This window comes from Ischnura elegans, chromosome 1 (genome assembly GCF_921293095.1).
Source record: "Ischnura elegans chromosome 1, ioIscEleg1.1, whole genome shotgun sequence".
Taxonomy (NCBI): Eukaryota; Metazoa; Arthropoda; class Insecta; order Odonata; family Coenagrionidae; genus Ischnura; species Ischnura elegans.
Genome location: NC_060246.1, coordinates 68,149,415 through 68,166,496, shown reverse-complemented (window position 1 = coordinate 68,166,496; position 17,082 = coordinate 68,149,415). Strand labels below are relative to the sequence as shown.

The following is a 17,082-nucleotide window of genomic DNA, read 5'->3' as shown; positions in this document are numbered from 1 at the left end:
TCTCTCTCGCTCTCCGTAGAGGAACGACCATGAAAAGTTTGCATTATATTCTCCATTGGCGCTCGAGGTATTAAGTCCACCGTAAAATCTCCTCACACCCCCCTTTTAAACCTTGAGGGTATGCCCTGAAATTTTACGAAAATATTACTTACGATCGATTACTTGCGGAAGAAGAATTTACGGATAAAATTTCATTCCGTGTTAACACAAATATAAAAGAGCACAAGAAGCAGAGTTCAAATTTCACGAAACTTGCTCAATATTTTAAAAATAGCATGTTCATGAACAATTTTTTAATAATAAAAATAGATTAATTGCTAACTTAGTAAATTGTAAAACGCCCCACCTATCTTTTATCCATTCACTCGCGGCTCGGCGTGCGTAAACCTAATCATTTCAAGGTAGATTAGGAGATTCATCATCATCAACCAAAATGTCGGCAGAAAGCACATAAAAAACCTTCGAAATAATTGTCGTACTAATTGTTGAATAATGTTCGTAGAAAAAGTCGAGTGACTTTTGACACTACAGATATTAGCCTCATTATTTTTGGGCAGCATTTTTCGTAAAGAGAGAGAGCAACATGATTTTTTCCACTGGAATGACTGCGTTCTTTTGTATGCGAGCTGGTAAGAATTTTTGGAGGGTCCACCTAGTATTATGATTTTCTAAATTAAGGATTTACTCTTCCGGCTCATAAATATATTGTGGGAAAAATATTTAATTATACATTAATAATAACAAGGATGCTATTTTTCATCTTAATCACGATGCCAGAACTCTACGATTGTTGCAGCTTAGACTTGTCGTATGAATTCAATGGACAAACTGAAATTGGCGTCTTTCTTAGTGGCTTGAGTATATTAACCAATATTAGTTCCATGAGACCAATCGCAGAACTTAATTCACCCATATAATCATAAACCACGCGACAAAAGATAATATTACCCAAGACGACCCTTTATACCCTAAATATCAACGACTTCAACCTAAAATTCTCCTCCTAAGGATGGAATGTTAGAAAGACCCAAAAACGGCATAAAAAGCGGAAAAATCTATTTTGCCTTTCACTTCGGGAATGTAACAATACGACAAAATTAGATAATTAGAGGCTATTTTCAAACTATATTTGAATTGTTTCCTCTTACAGATTAGCTAGCTCACTTAGTCTTCAAGTTAAAAACGGTGAGTCGCCAAAATAACCTTTCATAATGACGGAGATCAAATACTCCAACATGGGAAATTTTTATCGATGAAGGCGGAAAAAAAACTCCACTTATGTGAAATATGATGCATATCCGATCAAAAAATAGTGAAAAACAGCATGTTACTGGGTATAATAATCTTTTTGTTGAAGTTTATTTCAATATACTAAGGTATCTTTCATAACAAAGAAGATGAGTCATGAAATAGTTGAACTTACTTAAAGTTTCTTCCTCATTTACATCATAATCACCATACAGTGCAAAGAAACTCAAGTCAAGAAAATTCATGGTTGTTGCAAAAGACATTACTTGAGTTAAAATTAAGTTGAGTCGAGTATTTTCCAATTGGACAGAATTAGTGGCATCATCCAGTTAAAAATGTATAAGTTCACATGATATTAGAAAAGAGCACTTCGCTGACAGAAAAAGTCTATAATTTGCCAAAAATGTCATATTTGAAGTTTCTTTCCAGGATCTAAATACAACAAGGGCGCTCTCAGAAACATTTAAATAATACAATCAAGATATTTTTTCATTCAAGGCAATCACTCTCTAAAATAAACCATAACAAGGCCGCAGCAACAGGGGAAGGGGCTAAAGGCCTTAAACTCCCCGAAATGACCAATAGATAACGTCTTAGGTGCACCCTATCGAAATTAACACCCCTAAAATGACTCCTCCTCTAATGATACACATATCATTTCCATACAAAATCCACATCATTTAGATTCTTGAAATCTCTCTTATTCCTTGAAAACCTATACTGAGTTTGAAAAAAACGACACCGGGGAAACAGAAGCCAATTAATTAGCAATGAATTACAGTTTTAGAATGGTATCCACGAATATTGATTGCTTTAAGAGTGAAACAAATTGAAACTGCACAGAATAAAACATTGGTGAGGGAAAAATATTCAATGAACAATAGGGCTTAAACATATCTCCTTAAAAAACAACGAATTCAATAATGAATAAAATTAGGATGATTATTCACGCAATAAAGAGAATAAGAGAAAATAAACGGCAATTATTTTTTTTGTTTCATTTGTAGTGTAGGGGCATCATCGATGGAAAATATGCATAAGTAATAATTGCAAAACGTTTTTCTGAAAATCATCATTACGCCTTATATTCATCTAACTTCAGAAAGTACTAATAGAGACACTTAATGATGGTTCTTTTGATGCTTCTTAAGTAATTGAAGATTAAATTTCACTACCCATGCGCTTTTCCTTATAATACGTTTAAGAATTATTAAAATATCAGTTCGGATTTTCGACTTAACAGACCATGTGGAGCTTGAAGAAAAAGCATATACATGGAATTTTATTAAGAGGCAACACTGCTGCAAAAGTGTCCATAGCCATATTAATACGGGAAAAATTATGAAACAAAATAGTCGGAAACAACATGCAGATTCTCTTTCCACTTCCTCCCAAACTATATCATTAAAATATAAAAATCATCGAAGAAAATTCAAAGAAGCGAATTTAAAATTTTCAAAGTTTAACATAAATCGATGAACAACTACATTACACTGAACTAAGGAAGATAAAGCCAGCACCGGGATACGGAGCCACAACGAATTAAAATTAGAGTTTAGTTAATGAGCAAACAGAGTTTAATTTTGGTAAAATAAACTTAAAACAAAAGTAATCTTGGATAAATCACAAGGGCTTTTCTATTCATGCGATTGATCACATTCTACCTTCATTTATAAAACTCTGCAATAATACCTGCATGCCCGACCGAAAGTTATCATTTAACTAGCCGATAAACCGAATGATCACCATTCCGTAAACGTCTCCATTTACAAACGAGAGGATCGATCGGAAACTTTAATAGCACGCGCCGCGCGGCTCCAAGGCGGCAGGCATGCACCATATAGTCAGCTATTTACTTGAGCCATCAGCCTTAATTTACGCGGCTCACAAGTTTCTTTTTCCTCCGCATTATTTTTTCGCCCAAGGGCGTGAGGCCGCACTTGATTCCTTGCCCAACGTAAATCGATTCTTCGGACGGCGCGGCGCCCTCTCTCTCTCCTTCCACCGTAACCCTTTTCCATTCGCTCAGTAACCACACTCCGCTCCCACAAAGTTGCATGCATCCAGGGGGGTAGGGTGGAGTGAGGCGTACTTGGGGGCGGGAAGACGCATTTGGGGGGGCAGCAGTAGGGGGGAAGGGGGCCCCCCTTCTTGACCAGAGCTCTTTCTTTCTCTCTATTTACATCGATGCTGACATCATGCTGGACGTAATTCATTTCTTATAGAATTCCACCGAGAAAAGAGGTAAATTTTATTTACGTGAAAGTTTTACATAGCGTTTTACTGCACTCTAACGACTATCACACAAAAACTTCGGTTTTCCTTGCCATACTTGTGTAGTGAAAACTGCATTTCAAAATCGAAATATTTATACGGGGACTTACAGCCATACTGGCCAGTACGTGCATGGAGTAGAGGCTACTCTAAAAATACACTCAATTGTTTAAGAGCATGCAAAATTGACACGAAAAAAATGGCTAAAAAGTTGCAAAAATTATTAATCAAAACTATTTTTCTAATTCGGTCGACTAATATATTGGAAAACAATGACTTTCGCCTCATTATGCTGAATTTGTAAACAACAAAAAATAATAATAATAAAACTCATAAAAGTAATTGTAATGACGCATTTTTCGTGGATTCGCGACAAAATATGAACCTATCACTTAGGCGGATTAGTCACGAATCTTCCTTCACTCACGAATGATACGGATAGTTTATTATTTGCACCAGTAAGCTTTTCTAGAAGGATCTAAAATCAAAACAGTGGAAGAGACGTAAATAATCAAGAGCTGCCCGAAAGCTAAATTCATAAAACATGATCAAAAATAATTTTGTTTTTGCATTCTCTGAGGCCAAATAAATAATTTCCGTTGGCTCATTTAATAATAAGCCTTATTTTATTCATCATTCATCAACTAAGCATATACATATTAGCTCTGAAAAAAAGACATTGAATGGTATCGTTTTCTTAGACCCAAAATCGTAGTTTAAAAGGAATTCGGTAAATGGAAGGGAAACATAAGTTTGGACAAAATAAATATATTCCTCATTCAGTACTCTAATATAAGCTTATAATAAAGAAACTGGAAACTGGACCCATACTTATGAGTGGGTGGTGCCATTACAGTTTTGGATCATTTTATACTTTCAAAAGGAAATTTTGGTTGAGTAAACAAATCGCTAACAAGAGTTTAAAAAACAAAGACTCTTCAACAGTTTGAAGCTTCATTTACAAAGATTCGCAGATGACCGAGTAGCAGCGATGAGGCACCCACCACTAGGCATGAGTTCATTGCGTCATCAACTTGTTCTACAAAAACGCTGTGGCTGTCGAATTTTCGTCACGAGTAGCTGAAAAGGCATTGCCTCTTAGGTTTCCGCGGAGGATTATCATTTGGGAGCTGAAAGTCTTACTTAGAGAAAACGCTTTAACCCCATTTTGATAAAAGAAGCTATTGAGTCCGCCAAGACAAAAAAAACATGAAAAAGAGTCGGGATGCCCTCTATATTAATCATGGAAAAGAGCGCTCAGAGAGGCAACCAACCAGCAATTAGACAGACGACTAATGCAGTGAAGTAGGACAATAGAAAAGCAAGAGAAACGCAGACTAGCACTCTCGGCCGGATTAAACCAGGAGGATCACTTATGCATCTGTTGTCAACGGCAATACTGGACGCGGTGTAGCAGAAGAACTGGAAAATGAGCTGAAGAGGTAGGAAACAGATTGAAAAACGTTAATACGCGGGTCACTTTATTTTTCAAAGTCTATCACAATCGCCAATAATATGCAATTGAGGAATGAGCTCATTATGTAAGTTAATGTTTTTGCTAATGAGTTAAATAGGCACACACTTATAAATGACTATAAAAATATACATACCTACCAAATACAGCGACTTATAATAAGGAAAATTAATATGAATAGCTATTTAGGTAACAATCCGCGTAAAATCCACAGCAAAGGAATTGTGATTAGACTTTTTCTTGCGAGAATAGCATGGAATGTATATCACATCAATTATATCCTTGATAGTTTCAAAGAAAGGTAAGACAAGCCTCAAGGCACAGCGCCAAAGGCATCAACGCGGGTAAGACGAGGAAAAACGCCTTGCGTGGAGCTGGCTTTATCCGCATACCTGCTACCTTTTCATCCCCATCACTGAGAGGGGAAGAGAAAAAGATAAAGCAAGGCGCGGGAGGAATGAGGGCAGGGCGAACGATATTCATTTGAGGGAGGGAGCGGAGATAAGGGCGAAAATCTGGCGAAGAAAAGATTCGGATGAACAGGTGCGACGAGGCAACAGCGAAATTCGATAGAAGCTCTTCCCACTCGTGAGACGGATGTTCTTTCCTTCCCCAATCTAAAGGCGACGGAGCACGGCTACGGGCAAGGAAATTTTCCTCACACGGAACAGCGAATTCCGTCGGCATTAAACTGCGGTGCGGAGATGCTAAAGCAGCTATACCTAAAGCAAACCGGGGCCAACATTAAAAAATTGTGTTAAAATTGAAAGCAACACAAAAATATAAGTGTATATATCGCGAAATTAAAGCAAATAAGAATTAATGAAGCTTTAGCCTAACATTTCTAACAGGTGATTATAAAACAACGAAATCTGAAGCATCTGAAAACCTGTAATTACCTGGTAGTATTTGCTGTAACTGCCTTAACCAACGTAATCCACGCTTTGTTACTAACTTTTTTTTTATTTCCTAAGGCGAGACTATTTGACAAAGTCTAAAACATATTTACATGCCCAAATCAGTGTAATATATTGAAATTTATATTCATTAACATTCATGTATATCCGATCGCGGAAGCCGTCGCACCAACTTAATATATCCGTCTGAAGGATAATCTGTTGATTTATTATAAGCTCTTTCCCTCAAAAGTTCCAAAGGCTGCTCAGAGACATTTACTATATTGCGAGCCCTTTTCAGTATCCCAATTTGTAAACATTCTTTTAGCCGAGACATAAATTCTGAAAAAAAGTATAAAAAATAACAAACACAAACGTGATTGAGGGGCACAATGATTTTTCGAGTACATTTCCTAAAATTGGGATGTATGCTTTAAATATCCTTCTCATACCTTTCCATTGAACATAAAAGAGAATAATGAAGGAACAGAACATATATAGGCTCGCCAACTCCCAAAAAAAAACTAGCGAAAATAAACCCATTAGTCTTATTTTAATAAATGAAGCAAGAAAAAACGAGTCAAACAGAATTTTCTGGAACTCGAGTCGTGAAAAATGGAAACAAAATCATCAAAAAGCGAACCCAGGAAATTAGTCACGTGTTGCCTAGGCGATTGGCTTTAATTTTTTCAGTTAACTATGATGATAAAAAGCAGGTAATACATTTTTACCAATTTATTGCAGTTGAGTCTCCATTGAGCACTCCTAAAATGCTAGTAATGGGTTTCAGAGCCGTAAAATAACAACTTTCGAGCGGTCCTGAACCCAATGAAGTTTAGCTTTCCACTAAAATATAATTGGGAAGCTTGTTCCTTTAGGGTACAGCAGCTTTTGAAATAGTCCGGATAACACTGACATTGACTGTAAAGCCCGGCGTTGCAATCGATGAAGTCAACTTTTTCCCTTTGAATTCCTCGACTTTGATATTTTGTGCCCACGATAGCAGAAACTGCACCGTGGACTACAAGCGATATTATATTCATATACTTTGAGAAAAATTTAAAGCTTTTTTCATTCGCCACCATTATATTTGTAGGGCCCATAAAACGCCTCGGTGACCTTTATTATTCTTTATCCAAATTGTGTTTTCGAGATGTTTCGCAAGCAAATATTACCTCATGTAGTTTTCTCCTAATTACAACATTAATTCCATTTGTTATTCCCTACACAGAAAAAACTACGGCTTCATTCAAAGCGACGAAATGTTTTTACAACGCATTTTGAAAAGATAGAAGGTGGTAGTATTGAATGCCTAAACACGAATACTAAGCTTCCCGAAATTAAACAAACTCCATGGAGCATAAATGAACTTTTCGAAAAGAATATCAAGGAAATTATACATGCCTCGGGGGGAGCAACGAGGTATATCCAGGCGTCCCTCGAATACAATGAGCCCTCTAATATCTTCTTAATCTCGGGAGTGAAAAGGAATGAAAAAAATGGGAATACTCACTTTAAAATCTCCGATTCATCCGCTATCCTAAGCCTTCAAATGGTGGTGATTGCGGTGCAGGTTCTTGAAACTTATGCAGCCACCGGTGCCTCCTCTCGGATCTTTCAAAAACCACGGCTCCTCTTACTCCTCTGCTGCCTTTCCCAACGCGATCAAAGGAACGGAGAGGAGTCTTCCAGGGATAGAGCCAAGATACTGCAACTATTTGTTGGGGTGATACCTGTAACAGAAATGTTAACTAGATCATATGACTCGGACGTCTCTCCCGTTTCATTCATCTTGTTTATTTTATCAAAATATGGCTTAGATATGCAAAGGTGGAACTCACGTACTTCAAAGGCATGGGTAAATTACTTTTACACACTGTAGGTAGGGCGGAGCCACCAGCATTTAATCATATGATGCTAACGAAATTTTCTTGTTTATTTTAGAATATGAACATATAGATATCTACTTTAGGGCGTAATGTGGAACTAGTTGTATTCTAAATCATTTCTTATAGAACAAGTATTATACAACGAGATAAATTACTTAGCGAAGACTTTATGAAGTCTTAACGGTACGAATATTTTTTTAACAAAAATAGGACAATTTGAAGGTCAACTAACTCCAAAATTGAAATTCTAAATCGTATCTGCTATCATATACGCCATAATGAAAACCAAACATTCGATATTTTATTCCTGGATTATTATGTTGTTACTTTCTCCTACATCTATCAATTCAAGAATAAGAGAAACTTACAGCATTACAAACTAAATTACATTACCTCCCCCTGGCATCGGCGTACCATCGTATTTAGAAATTCATAGTAATAAATTTCGTTCTAAACGTGAAACTACATTTAAAATATTCAGGTAAAAAAATAAATGTGATTTTTGTTAAAACAATGAGACACTAATGGCAGGCAAACCAGATACAAAGGACATAGTTCCCCAGTGGAATTTTGAATTGAAAATTTTATTCACATCAGACTGTAGTAATAATAAAGGCACTCTGTGCTTTCAACACTTATTTAAATACGTCGAAACCAGTGTCCGAGTATTAAAATAACTGTGGAAAGTAAAAAGGGTCTTATTATTACGATGCATAACTTCTTCAAAGCAAATTCACCCACTTTCAACTTCACTGTAGACTGCCCAATAGCTTAACGGAATAGCACTTTCAGAGTTAAGAAATGTTAATCAAAATCACAACAACCTCACGGTATTTTCTGCCAAAATATTGTTGCGAAGTTGCCGAAAGGATCCTAAAGCTCAAGAGACAAAATTCGAGGCATCCAAGCCATTCGTCCAAATCGCGAAGTGGCGAATACATTCTGATACATTTTGCAGGGGAATCTGCATCCGAAAGGATCCGAGCGGATTCCAGGGGAGAGGATTTTACACGCATAAGGATTTTGATTTATCTCGTGAAAACACGATTTTCCGCGGCAAGTATCGCGCGCGTTCTAAATTAGTTTGGATGGGGATAACCCAGGAAGGGAACTTCTTCCTCAACAAGTGACGCGCTTGGCTCCCAGTTAAAACTTCCACTTGAATATAACTCTATTGTAAGCAATTCCGAGAACGCGCTACCGCGAAAGTTTCAAAAAGCGGCTTTTCCAATGACGCAAGAATGAACTGAGAGAGTTGTACCGAAATTAAATAGCCTTACCAGGAAAGGCACAAAAGGATTTTTCATGGCGTCCGAAAATATTTGTTTGTAAACTAATACTGTAACAGGACACAACGAGTCAAAGATGCTGAGTTAAGTAAAATCAAGGAGTGAAAAGTACTCACGATAAGTTAATCGATCAGCAATCATTGCAACAGCCCATAAAAGCACAAAATTCTGATTACAATCGGTATAAGAAATAAAAGAAAAATACTGAAAAGTAGCAATATTTTGCGCTCGAAGTTATAATTTGGAACGTAGTATTTTAGTGTGTCCATCACGATGCCGGATAGCAGGGACTTGATCAAATAGGAGCTTCAATTTACTATTTATGGATACAATTTGAATTAATTATCCAAGAATTCAGTCATAAAGAAGATTCTCCTCATAATTCAAACGAAAGGTAAATGCGGGTCGCAAATACGAAAGATTTTTAACCACTCAAGGCTTTTCCCAAGCGTTGAAGGTAGGATCTTTCATAAAATAATTAAGTACATTCATCTATTCCCCTGACTTACAATTAAGACTGATCCCATTGAATGGACCTTGTCGTTAATAGTTCAGGTGCATCATGCGTCGAGTATGTTCATTATCACATTCAAGGCGGGGAAAAAGGATTATGGATAATCATTCTGTCGGAAAATAGTGAAAATTGGCTTGGAATTCCTGCGGGGGAATTTTCTTTTATAAATGGGGAGGTGTTACTTGCAAGCGCGTATTCAGAATCCACGCTTGTCTCTTCACGAACAAACACTGGTGGAGTCTTCACAGCTCTACATCAAGTAAGAATATCCGCTGCGGTAAACGTAGCGAGTAGTTAATTGTAGCCTATTCGTAGGCGAATGCATTTACTCAAAGAATGGGTAACGAGTAGATATTCGGAGAATCGTCGACAGCTATCTGTATGCTAACATATCTTCGTGCTCGAGGAGTCATCAAGAATGATATAATATAATTTTGAATTCTAATCACATGTTTACATTTTATACTATTTGAATATTTTAGTATTAGTGGTGATAAATTTAGAATTTAATAATACATACTAACGTAATTACATTATAGTTATGTTTTCCTACGAATAGAAAAACACCTATAATGTGAATAATCTAACCGGAAACTTCATGCAAGACATATCAGGTGTGAAGCCTGTGGATTTATCTTCTTTACGAAGGTATAATTATTTTTAAATTTTTTGGTAGGGATATAAAAAAATGAAACATTCGCTTGGGTATTTCACGATCAAATAGGTATCATAACAGGAAATATTATTGAAGAAATAAATCAAGAAAAATTGGCTAAACGTTGAAAAATCGAAAAATGTATCGAAGAAGTAGAGAGAAATAAAGGCTGATCTTCATGATATTGCACTACACACCGGTTACGTATCCTTCACGTCGTGTAAAATGTTTTATATATTTCTGGGCATCAAAATGAAAGCCATGGTGGCAGCAGGATTTTCATTTTGACAAGGTAATTAAGGTGGATCGAGATTTAACTCCAAAAAAAATTCACGATAACACCTGCCCATCATTTACATTGAAATCCCACTGCCGCGTTCCCTCCTGATTTACATCTTGGCATAAAAAGTTGGGTGTTCGAATGTGGAAAAAAAATGGAAAAAAACTTAAAGGTGACCTAAAAATAGGTCATGTATCAAAAACACTAATCATTGTAAATTAGGGAGCTTGTTAAATAATTTATTGGATAGGCTATTGGCTTAGAGCTTAATTTTTCATTTATGCAGCTGATTTTGGGAACACGGTAGAATGAAGATAAGCGTTTAGTGTCCACTGTGTTCTTATAACACTGCCTTTAATAGAAATTCTCACTCTTTGTTTCAAATATGAGGCATGGTGTAATAAATAATGAGAAACGTAATACAAATAAATATATAATTTCACCTTGAGAAAAGTCTCAATTCCACAATTGACGGTGTAAAAGATGGTTTGGACCTACGTTATTGTTTCAAAACTCAATTTCGATCACTCCATCAGCCTCGATTGCCATGTTACTGGTCGCAAGTCTTCCAGAATAAGAACTACTTAAGTAGAAGTATTTAAGTATACCGAGACTAGCCACGGTGATAACTTTACGGGAGTCACACACAATGCACAAATTGTGCGAAAAATGTCCTGATTGGTCGGGCGAATGATTTTTTCTCTGTGGATTTTTCGCACAATTACTTGAGTATTGAATGATAGTAAAAGTAGCTGAAGTAATTAAAACCGGGTTGGTTTTGTTTCCTGAACTTTGCGCATTATGGAGTAGTAATAATTAACTGTTTGAAATCCACATTTTGCCATTCATTCCCTAAAATTTTACAATAATTTGACTATTGAGCATCACTTTTCAATGCTTTTCTATATAGATTTATGTTTGACGAAATGTATAATGGTAAATTTGCACAGTACCCACGTCGAGGCTTAAAATGAATCGTCTACCCCTCCCATCCTTTCCGGATATTCTGAGCCCTAAAATTCGATAAATAACCTACTCGTTAATTCTTTTAAACCCAGAGCTAGTAATGGGAAAAATTATATTTCAAGACTTCTCATTTTAAAAATGTGAAATTTTTTTACTACATCATAATTATTGTTACACCTACATATTTCATCATTTAACTTTACAACAAAAAAGAGCATGTAGTTTAAATCTTTACGAAATAGAGCTGAAAATAACTACAATTTTATGTTACTTAGAGGCAACATTGGTTTATAATGGGTAAAGATGCATGTGGTATGGATCAACCGAATAGTAGTAACGAGAAAAAACAACTATCCCATAAGAGAAAGAATAATGCGACAACAATATGGAATATTTTACCACATTGCATCTAATCTTGATGAATAAAGCGTATATTGTAGGTCACAAATACGGGAATAAAGGTATTCGCTCTCTGATTTCATTCGACTATTTTTTTTTCCGTCCGGCTAATCCACTTACACTCATTACTTCCGTTCCCTTCCGTGACCAAAAAAGGGGCAACTCCAAGTGACAGAAGAAAATGCGGAGATTAAAGGACGGATCGAAGATAACAAATGCACATTTCGCAATACGATGAATTAGTGCAAAGTAGGACTCCTATCTGCTCAAAGGGTGACTCACAATCAGGGAATAGAAGCGATTATTTGGGTGGGAACTTAATTAGTGAATTGTGTAAGTGCATAAATATAACTAAAATGCCGCTCATTTAAGATATGATGACAACCATTGCGTGCAAGGAACTCCACGTATTCCTTTTTTAAAAAATCCCCGCCGTATTCATTAATCTTTGCTACTTTCATCAGGTGAACCTGGAAAGATTTTATGAGTGGGGTGGAAATGCAATTACCTGAAAGTGTAACGAGATATTCAAAGAGTTTTTATCCATACCTTGGTCACGAAATAATTAGATTTCCACGACGAAAATAAAAACAACACGGCGAAAATAATAACAACTAGAACTTAGAGGCATATTTCAAGCGACAATCCTCTATATTATTTCTAATGTATAGATACCTTTTTCTCAACTTATACGCAACCAAACTCTACAAATGAGGTACCAAAATGCACAGAATTTATCAAAGTACATGCGACGGCATATCTAACTTCCTAAATATTGCTATTGTTTCCAAAAATTGGTTTTTAAAAATAATAAAAAATCGATTCCGGCAAGATTGTCCTCATCCCAAGAATACAGTTAACGCCGTCGGATCCCACCATACCTTTTAATTTGACTCGCAGATAATTTCCCATTAAGGTTTCCTATGCGATGACTATTAACAAGGCTGGTCAGACTTTGCAAAGAGCTGGCTTATTCCTGACCCTGTATTCTTTCATGGCCAACCTTATGTAGCATTCTCTAGGGTAAGATCTTTTCAAAATATTTTTGTAAATATTAAGGAAAATGCTGAACAAGTATTAACAGAGGATAGTGTAATTACTTCCAATGTTGTGCTTAAAGAGGTCCTCTGACCTCAATTTGTACATGAACATTCCAATTACATTTGCACGTAAGACCCTGCCTTTTTTTCTACATTTTAAAATTAGGAACGCGCCTATCCCTCTGTGGACCTGCATTGAAAAGAGCGAGGGAAGCCCGCTGGGAGCGGGCGCATCACGCTCGTAATTTTATATTTATCTGTATTTATCATTCAGTTTCTCACTGATGATATATATAATATCTCGTAAGTTGCTGAAATGATTTTCGCATTTTTAAAAGCATTTTCAAAGGAAATTTTTTAAGAGATAACTTTTTATCGAATTTCAGGCGGAATAAAAGTTGCAGCATGTTCACGTAGCGAACTAGAAGAACATGAATACAGTAAAATTATGTGAGTAGAAAAACTAGCAAAAATAGAAGTAGAAATAGGTTGATTAAACATAGCGTAAAGAAGTTTTTGATGCCTCTCAGAAAAAACTGAATCAAAATATTTACTACTTTTGAATGGCTGTGACATGAGCCAAGGCTTCTAGGCTCCTGGCTTGTAAATTCCAGGCAGGGCAGTTCCAAGACGTCAAAAGACTAAGAGAAGACTCTGGGAGTGTAAAGTACATGGTAAAATCAGGATACCCTTGAAGACCCTTTAAATATTTTCTAGAAAAGAAGCAGCCGAGTGGAGATGCACATGAAATTGACAATAAGGGCAGAGGAAAAAGAAGCGGAGAAACACAATTCCGTAATATAAAGCTAAATCTCGTCACAGAAGCGGCTCTACATTTCATGGAAACAAATCCAATCCTACTTTGACTCATTTTCCTGAGGAATAAATGCACGCTTAAGCTGCTACCCGATGTTATGATTTCGCAAACTCTGACATTCCAATTCGGATTTTAAGCCATAAAAACAACAAATATCAGAATATAACGAATTTGGCGAGATTTTTAAGCCAGATGCTAGCCACTATCTTTCTAATGTTACCCAATTGAATCTAATGTCTTAATGCCTTTTACTCTGAATCCTAGAAAGCAAAATAATCGAGCGCTGAGTTTAAGTCAGAGCAATCGAAATATTATTTTTTATTAAAATCTATACCTCAAGGTAAAAAATGCACCGAAGTCACAACGGTCCTATCATAGGGACCTTGATACGCTTAAAACCTCCTGACAGATCAGGAGGAAAAGGTTCTCTTTAAAAATCGTCAATGCGCCCGAAAAGTGTACCCGAGCCCACGGAGTGTAAAGCCTAATATCCGAACACTTCATCAACTCGATACCTACTCTTCCTTGCACAGTTTTCCAACAACGTGAAAACCTTACGCAGCTTGTGGAAGCTTACGTGGAAGCTTAAGTACACATCTATTACATAAGGTTTGAATAATTAGCATAATTTGGAGAAAAAGTACCAGGCTGTGATTATTTTAAGAACTTCTCTACATTGGGTTTTATAGCTATCATTATAATGCCGGTATTTTTACCAAGAAAGGCGGTTTAAATGTATGCCATACCTTTCAGCTACTGCCGAACCACTAACCGTGTTCATTTAAAATTTATTCAATACTCTCTGACTACACATATCAAAGATATTGGAATGCTTCATTTGGTTTTCAAGGAGACCTTCCCGGTAAGATGGCGATATAGCTCCTCCCTACCTCATTCTAGGCCATTTCAGCACCGATAACACTGCCAAGGGTCCTTCAACGATAAATTCACACTAACAAAATAGCAAACTACATCCCCAACTTTCCTTCAAGCTTCATCGCCTACTTACATCACGCAAGCTTCCCTCCCCTTCAAAAGTCCACCTAACCCTTATTCGATGCAGAGGAGAATGGACACTGCCACTTTTCGAAGCAGGATAAATTTTCCTATATTCTCCCCGACGGCACTCAAGTCATGGCCGTCGAACAACCGTAAGCCCTAATGCGTCTCTCCCATTACCGTGCGTACGTACTTTTGTACATATTTTTCGTGACGCCGTTCTTTGGGCGTCCTATCAGGATTTTTGCCCCGTTTATAAGACTAACCAAGGGAACGATCGTGGAACCCATGTCATAGGTGATACTAAAAATATCAAATGGGGATGATTTAAAACTAAACATTGGTGAAGATCAATAAAAAATTTGGCCATATAAAAACATGCAGATTGTTATAAGTAAAATCAACTCTGATGACGTAAACTTCATTTGCAGTGATGCAACATGCTCAACAAATATCCGCAGCAGAAGGATATGGAATGGAACACCGCACGGTGACGCGGCAAGTTTGCGAGTTGGGCACATTTACTTTTCAAATACGACAACTTTCCTGTGTTAAATGTCACCATTAAGATATTTTGTTCATGGTGTAAATGACTCGAATCACGAGACATTACATAGACCTCTTCCGTTAAACGCGTCGCGTCGGTGAGATAAAACAGAAATAAGGAACTGTCTTCACATCATGAAACAACAGGCAAACGCGAAGGTGTAAGTTTCGCAGCTCGGATTAGAACCTCTTTTTCCGAATAGAAATGACGTTAGGTCACAGCGAGAGAAAGCAATGATTCGAAGAAGCTCGAGAATGCCTGCGATGCCGGTGAAGCGGGAACAGAGTACTTTCGCTCAACATCACGCGAAAGCACCGGGAAAAAAATTACCCATGATTTTCAAGGCGGGGAAAAAATGTGCCTCTAATGCGGCCTGAGCGAAAGGAAAAATAGCGTTTCTGTGTTTAACCCATTTTAACCCAATGTTGCTTCTAAGTAACATCAAAAATGTTTACATTTTTCAGATATATTCAGGACAGATTTTAACTACGTGTTCTTTTGTACTCCATGGTTTAATAGGTAGTTGCCATGATAATTATGATTGAGTAGAAAATTTTCACATTTTTAAAGTGAGGAGTCTTGAAATGTAATTTCTTCCAGAAGAAGCTCTGGGTTAGAGGGTGTTAAAAGTTTGAGTGCCGGAAAAATTTGAAGGCGTTGATGAAACGGAGCTCTAAGGAGAGGATTTCAAGTGGACCTAATAAGAATTGACATTAATAGAATATTTATAAAATATACAAGACCTCGACAGAGCTCAAATATGAGGAATTTTACATTGTATCACTGTTATATGGTATTTACTTATGACATTTTTGAGGTTGCGTTGGTGTACGAGACGCGTTTTGATAAATTATAAGGAATTTATAAGTAAAATTAAAGTGATAAAAACGAGAAAAGATCGCGACGGAAAAAGAAAAATATTCTATTAAATGATTTACTTCGAATAAACAGGAATATCTAAATTAAAAGAAACACAATAATATTTTATATATGTGGCTGACTATTAGCTCATTATTGCTCAATTAAAAATTTTTTTTTTTTTGCCTTTGTTTTTCTGGTCCGTTTTATAGACTATTTGAACATATTAACGTATTTTACATCTTAACAAAAACTGGTACAACTGACAAATATCATCTGAGCTGTTTCCAATGATCAAATTTCGATATTGACATCACTCCACGAAATTGGATCCATGTACACACGGAAACATTCATTCCGTTGAAGCATAAAAATGGGTACATTAGACCTAAAAGCTCACTAAGTGAAAAATCTCATTAGTGGAGAAACCCGCCACTGTTTTCAGATGCTTTCAAAGAAAAACATTTTTGCACCCTTTAGTCTAACGAGGGTACGCAGTGGACTTTTTTTTTAGTTTTGACCCAGATCCAACCGTTAAAAATCGTCTGATAAACATAAATTCGTCACTCAAAACTTGCGGGAGGAGGCACTCACAACAGTGCCTGCCGAATGATGGAAAAGTCTCAGCTATTGATCGATCAAGTGAAAACTTGGCTGGAGGCGCCCGTGAAACCCCGTCCTATGTTTTAGTAATGCAAGAGAACTTAGTAGCCCATTATACTCGGAAGTCCTCTAATTTTTCATTGTTCGCGAGGATGCCGCATGGTAAGAAATACGTTTTTAACAAGAAAATATTAAAGTGATATAAGAGAGCACTCGTGAGAAAGTCAAGGGAAAGAGCAACGCGCGTTTTGAGGCATGTGGCAATCATTCGCTAAAAGTCTCAACTGGGATGCATTAAAAAAGACGAAACGACACTGATACGAAAAATTCTTAT

The 17,082-nt window shown here is 36.7% G+C and overlaps 1 protein-coding gene across 1 annotated transcript in view; it reads right to left on the bottom strand.

The window, feature by feature from the left end:
* The window catches only part of LOC124162794, a 409,880-nt gene that overhangs the window by 205,240 nt on the left and 187,558 nt on the right, over window positions 1-17,082 (bottom strand). Inside the window, exon 4 of the mRNA XM_046539452.1 lies at window positions 7,406-7,625. The gene's annotated coding sequence lies outside the window, so the exon portion shown is untranslated. The remainder of the gene's footprint in view (window positions 1-7,405; window positions 7,626-17,082) is intronic.